The following is a 7,154-nucleotide window of genomic DNA, read 5'->3' on the forward strand; positions in this document are numbered from 1 at the left end:
CACATTTGAAATTCAGACGGATTCCATGATCAAAGGATGCTCAATATCTCTCAGCTGTTCAAAGGGACTTGTATAAAACAAATGTGATGTGACCAAGTGAAGAGGAGCACTCATTAAGAGCTAAAGCATATAATGACAGGTAAGATGAGGAGACGGTGCCACGCTCTAATTCTCTCCCCCCACAGAACAGGCGTTTGTTTGCTTTCGCGTGTGTTTTTTGTGTCTTCCTTGCGCCTGTATTTTTGTCGCTTTTGATATTGATTAGGGAGGGAATAGGAGAAGAGGTACACGAGGGTTTGAGACGCCGCTATCCCGCTCCCTTTTGTCAGAGACAGCCCTTAAGTTCTGGCTGTTGTTTCGGTGCCGCGTTGCCTGCACGGGGAGTTTAGCTTGCTTTGCGCACCGAGTCACGAGGCAGCTAAATGCCTCCCTTTAGGGTCTGCAGGGTGTAAACCGCCCCATCATTGTCTCGTTTGTGCTGTTGGGAGGGGAAAAAAGTAAATGTGAGTTTTGTTGCAACAGGAGCAACTTTACGCGTTTGAAGCAAGGCAAGAAACGTTATTCTAATGAACTCCAGCTTCTCTGGAGAAAATCACGAGTCTCAGGTGAGTGTCAGGTGTTGAAATAAGGCTGGATATGCAAAACCCTGATAATCAGCGACATGCAAGACAAAGAAGAGAGGTTCTGAGCCTTGCGCATGCGGTGTGTGCTCGATGGGTGTCCTTCTCTGCCCGAGCCTTTTGCCTTTCACTGACTGTTTTCAGGTCTTGACCTCCTCCTGCATGCACACACCTCCAAATGAGCTGGCTCAGTTTTGCAGTCTTTTTGTGCTTGGAGGAGCCATGAAATATTCAGGCTCGTTGCTTCCCTGAGACTAGGCTGGTGGCTGTGGCTTTGTTAGCACCGCCCCCCCTCCCCCCTCCCCGCACAAACACACCTTCTTTCCATCCACCCCCCACCTCCACATCTGTCCAGCATGTCCACTCTGCACCTTGAACCACACTTTTTCCGAAAGCTGGATCCAGGAGTTCAACGCCCTCCAAACATAATGTCCCGTTTTCTGTTCGTCTGCACCGAAGGTTTTTCTTTCTTTTTTTGTTTCTCCTCTCCCTCTCTTTCTTTCTCCACAAGAATTTGTTGTGCCGTCATGCATTTCCTCCCTCCTCATTGTCTGATTGTAGCGTATATTCGCTGTACGGCTATTTCCAGCAGGTAAGGGGTGCGGGATATAGCTCTGTGTGGACTTTGTCAATTCATGACCAATGGCGAGGTCCTGCATTATACACTAAGCTGAGCAGGAGAGCAGGCTTGTTTTATTCACAACCTCGTGGATTCAAACAGATTGCTCAGGCTGGGGAATTGAAGCAGATACTATCATACAGGTCCAAGACATGGAGAGAGAACAGGTAGGAATAAACTATGTATAAAAGCACTGGTAAGCTTTAGCCTCAGGCAAACCTACACAGGCTACAATGTTACCCTCCCTAAAGCCACAATCAATTCTTGGCTTCACCGTATCCAAATGTTTATTTTTTGCTCGGCTGAAATATGACGACAAGTCGTTCTGAGATACAATTGTACCCCTGGCTCACGCTTGTATTACAGGCGCTGCGGTTAGCTTTACCTTGGTTTGGGATGACTTCAGAGCTGATCATATCTGAGCAAGCTCTAAGTCCTGACAGTTTCCATCTTCACTGTTCATCACAGACTCAGAAATGTGAGTGTTTTGGCTGCTTTAGTGTGGAGCACGTGGGTCACACCACCAGGTAGCTACCAGTCTTAAAGGGATAGTTTGATCATTTTTGAAGCAATGCTATGTCAAATGGTTGTCAATAGCGTTCTTATCCAATGTGGCACTCAGAGATCACAGAGTGTGGAAAGAAAAGGGTAGAAGTCTTCATCCAAGCTAGACTTATAGTTTGCCAAACATGGTCTTTGCTAATAAAATGACTTCTTCTAAATAACAATGTGCCCATATTAAAGAAATCGTCATTATTTTAAACCTTTACACTTTTATGTGACACAATTAGTTTGCTTGTTAGATTTGGTAAGACAGATGTTCTGTTCAGAAGATGACAACAAACTAAAGAAACGGTAAGAAAGTGAGAAAAAAAAACATGCAGCCTTTGTGTGGCACATTATAGGGCTACGTTCACACTGAAGGTCATAAAGGGCCAAATTGTGTTTCTCAGGCATAATTTTAAATACTATACCACAATAAAGTATCTATGTCACCTTTAGCTGTTATTAAAAAGCTCTTTTTATGTTTAAATAGAAAATAAACTTGTCTTCTCATCACTTCCTCTTCTAAATGCCTTGAAATTGGTCTGTCTCTCCTTCCACTTCTGTCTCGCAGATGCTATGATGCAGTTTACTTGGCATCTGAAAATACATTTCCTCAAAGGTATTTTTAATCTGAAAAGAGCTTCACTGAGTGAGAACTAATGTTGAGAGCTCAGCAGTTTAAGTTTCACTTTCACTTTAACCGAGAGCCTGCGGGTGTCATGGGTGGGGTGAGTGGGGAGTGGGGAGGGGGGGGGGGCTCTCCACCACAAGGAACCTCCCAGGGGCGTTTCTGGTACCAAAAGGTGTTTCTGGTCCCCACCTGTCGTTTTGCTCCTCAGCTTCCTAAAAACGCTGCAGGATTTCTCAAACATGCATGAATGTGTCAAAGCAAGGCTTTGGGCATGTTTTTTATGAGAGTGTAACATTATAACATGATGTAAAACTCAAAAAAGCTGATTTTACATGATATTGCCCCTTTAAAGCTCAATTCCAATTTTTTGCTTTTTTTGTCGGGACGTTCACAGACTTCAGTGTGAACTCTCCACAGCAGTGATTCGACCCGCGTGCACAGAAGAAGACACCCCGTCACCTTCAGCGAGCTGTTCAGTGTAGGCTACATGATAGCATGTTAGCATGTCAGTTCTGAGGTTGTTGTGCCGTCAGAGCTGGTTTAATAACTATCTGCTTGTTTAGGTCAGTGTTTATATTGGCCAGCTGCTCCAGTGCAGTTTTGTGTTTGTGGAACAAGAGCGACATGTTGAAAGTCAAGCAGTCCATCAATCCAGTAACTTTAGCATCGATACAGTCCGACACCAACGTTACTGTCGTATGCTTCTCTGGATTCTCAGTCATCCAGAACATGGAAAATTAAAGGAACAAAGACAATGAAACTGGACTTCTGTAGCTGAAGATGTGTGGAAGATTTAAACTCTGACTTAATGTTATTGTCATTATTATTGGATCTATCCTCTCAACCTCACTGAAGTATAAAAGTCAGATAAAATGAGACATAAGCGTTCAAACCGGGGTCGTTTTGAGAAACATCAAACATGTATCTGATTCAGTACCACATACTGAAAAAGACCTGGGTCGGATTTGAAAATATTAGATTTGTCACGTTCAGACTGTCAGGGAAAAAAACTCACATTTGCCTGTGTTGAGCGTAACCTTATCTAGCCTGGACAACGACTTTTACCCTTTCTACAAACTTTGTGCTCTATGACTGATAATAAGTTACTATTATTAACATCTGACAAAACATCACGTAAAAAAAAGACCAAACTATCCTTTGAGCAATTTAATTCACTCCAGACTCCAAATCCTGCATGTCAGAACTAACAGCTGTAACTTATTACTCTTCTGTCCCCACTTCACTGCAGAAAACATTACCACCTAATTCAAATTCATAACACTGATGGCTTTCAAGCATCATCTATATAATCCGATTTCTGAATAATTTTTTTTTCTTTTTTCTTCAGATAGTCCTGTCCGTATCTGGAGTCGTAAATAGGTATTCTGTGACAAAATCCTCTGTAAAAGGGCAGGATGTAGGGTGTCATTGTCGCCGTGATGTTTCCATCCCGCGTGAGACGTAAACCCAGCGATCTGCTCCGTCAGGCCTGACACGCTCCTAATCCAGCCTGACGAAGCGATGCTCTCTGATGGTTAGCGGGGGCTTCACTGAGGCGCCGAGCAGCCCTGTGACCCCAAATCCCACCTTCACCTCAATCTTTCCATCAGCCTCAGACACACTACATCCATAAGCATTCTATTAACCCTGGACTGAGAAGCCCAACATGGCTAAATCAGTTGTTTTGTGTGTGTGTGTGTGGGTGTGTGCGTGCCTGTGCTTGTTAATTCATCATACCTGTACAAATGTGACAGTGTCCTCACCTGACAGTCTAACACCCACCCCCCCTCCCAGGTCTGCATGGGGTCCCAGGCTTGAGGAGGGGCTGTGAGCTCTCTTGGAAATGGCCTACATCCAGAGGTTTGAGGAGGAAGAACTGAAACCAAACCACTGTAAGAAAAACTGTTCTTTTACTGAAATCGTGTCTTAACCAGGCATAAACCACAGGAATGTTGAATTGATTAAAATGTGAAGGGAATAGACCATACAACCACCCAGTACTGGTTCTGAACAGCGATTTAATGCTTCAAGCCTGAGCATCAGCAGCGTCCAGGCCGAACCCAGGAAGTACAACCAGTTTTATCTTATGTCTTACCTGGTTCCGCCCACAACAGACCTACGGCTGAAACCAGATACTAAAACAGAATTAACTCTACTGTTCAATTCAATGGTTTTGATGTGTTGTCGTGGTGTTCCAGCCATGTAGCTGAAACTACTTTAATCAATGCATAACAATAATCACACAATAGTTTATAGAAACCAGTAATTACCTAGGAAAACTATAAAACGGTGTTGTGCTTTTAGAATCAGTAAGCAAATGACCAATAAATTTCTTCACCACTAACCTTTTTGTTATTGTTTTTGATTTAATGCAATTTTATTCTTTTTTGTTTTCAGTGAACACAGTTTTTATGATCATGGGTAACACTGTGGAGTTTTAGTGCACTGTCTGTCCTGGGGTCACAACTAAGTTTGCTTTCAGGCCAAATTTGACTGGCCTTTGACTCTAAAGTAATAATAACTGCAACAATTTTATATTATTATTATTATTATTATTATTATTATTATTATTATTATTATTATTATTATTATTATTATTATTAGTGAAAATGCATCCCAGCTGATGTTAGAAATTACTATCTGTAAAATCACGTAAAGTAATTTTCCATTTTTTATTAAATGAAAAGCTTTAGTTAGTTTTTCCTGAGTCACGCTGCAGGAGTGTCAAATGACGGGAAAAAGTTGTTGACAAAGAGTTATGAGTTTGTTTGTTTGACATTATTAATTCACAAACTCCAGCACCACAAGCATATTGTTAAAACTTACAAAGACATTTTATTTTCACTTAACTGTCATTCGAAGTAAAAAAAAAAAAAAAACCAGGGACAATTTAAGTTTCTGCATCAAACTGTGTTTTGGCTATTTTTTATAAATAAGCCTTCAGATTTATAAAGTCTCAGGATAACTGAGTTAAACTCTTACATAAATTGGTTGTCAAATAAATGGATTAAATATGACTTTTTTGATGTCACTTGCTTTGGGTTAAACATATGTACACACACACACACACACACACACACACACACACNCACACACACACACACACACACACACACACACACACACACACACACACACACACACACACACACACACATATATAATCCTATGGCTCATGTTTTCCCTATTCATGTTGTTTTCATACATCTCCAACCTGGCCCTGATTTGGCCCATGGGCCACCAATTGGTGATCCCAGCTTTTTCTATTTTATCCATCCATTTGTCTTCAGTGTTTTATGTAGTCTTATCAGAAGTATCAATTTCTTCTTTAAATAGCATTTGTCAACAATTTGTATCCACTCATCCAGTTTTGATGAGTCTATTTGATTTCCTTGTTGCTTTTTCACAGGATTTTAACCACATAATGTTTTTTTTTAATCTTCACCTGAAAGATTACGAAGGATGTTTCAAAAACATGGCGACACAAACTACCACCCACCACCACCACCTTTTTTCTCCCCAAGTCCCAACTTATTTTTTTCCTGAAGACGGTTTATTTTTCGAACACTTTCAAAATTTTGAAAATGGAACGCCTTCGTTACAAAACTCACATTTAATTCTATTGAAATTAGTATTTCTTTTCCCTTTAAATAAATATTTTCTTCACTATTTTGTGAACGAGTGGTAGTTTATGGCTCTTCCACATGTATTATCCATGTTTAACATGCTGCTGAACAAGGCACCAGCCTGTCCTTCTTCACCCACTTTAGCCCTAACTCAGTTTGTACAGTTAATTTAAAAATACTCTGTTGTTTCATAACCCACATTTACACTAATTTAGACAACTAATTAATTCCTCCTCGTTAGCCTGACCTGTCCCAGAGCACCTCTGTGTGCACCAGACTCTCCGAGGAGAGCAGGCCGGCAGAGCAGTACCGCCCATTTACTCCGGGGGGCAGTATGTGACTTAAAAATCTGCACTGATGGAAGCGATGCCTCCATGGGGTCATAGGCTGCAAAATGAAATAGGAATTTAAAGTCAAGTGTTGCGTTTTGCAAAAGTAATCCACATTAACAACCCTCCTATGAGCTGCATGTGAGTTTAAGCATTTCCAAACGATCACGTGTTAATTTAAAGTGAAGCCTGGCTCCTCGGCTGAATCAGAGGTGCCCTTATGTCCACATTGTTACATTGTAAGCTCTATTTATATGTAGATAATTATAAATATAATGATCGCAGAAAACAATTGTAGATTTTCCTTTACTTTTTTTTTTCTTGGTAAAGGTGTGAGAAATATTTACGTATAAATCAAGCGAGCTTCTGATGACCATACATACCGGTTTGCACACCGAGTCGCTGAAGCGACTCCTTTTCCTCGTTGAGCCGTAAAACGAGATCACTCCTTCATTTCTCGTTTGGCACACCTGAGTGAAAGAAAAAAAAAAACAGGAAAAACGGAACGAAAACAAACGGTGAACACCACAAATAAAAAAAATAGATAAATAAAAAAAAACACGGAGGTCTCATTAAAAATGCAGGGCGAGCACGACCACGGCGCTGACACGTGCACCGCTCTATAAACAGAGTCAATTAGGAGCGGCTGCAGATTATTTGTTAATTAAATAGGGGGCTACCTTAACCACAAAGGTACACGGGCTCACACCTCACCGTGAAACACTAACAGCTGCCAGGGCCTTGTTCTGTCGAGAAGGAAGGGTGGCGGGGGGGAGTTGGGGG

Source organism: Austrofundulus limnaeus, unplaced genomic scaffold (genome assembly GCF_001266775.1).
Source record: "Austrofundulus limnaeus strain Quisiro unplaced genomic scaffold, Austrofundulus_limnaeus-1.0 Scaffold555, whole genome shotgun sequence".
In the NCBI taxonomy this organism is placed as follows: Eukaryota; Metazoa; Chordata; class Actinopteri; order Cyprinodontiformes; family Rivulidae; genus Austrofundulus; species Austrofundulus limnaeus.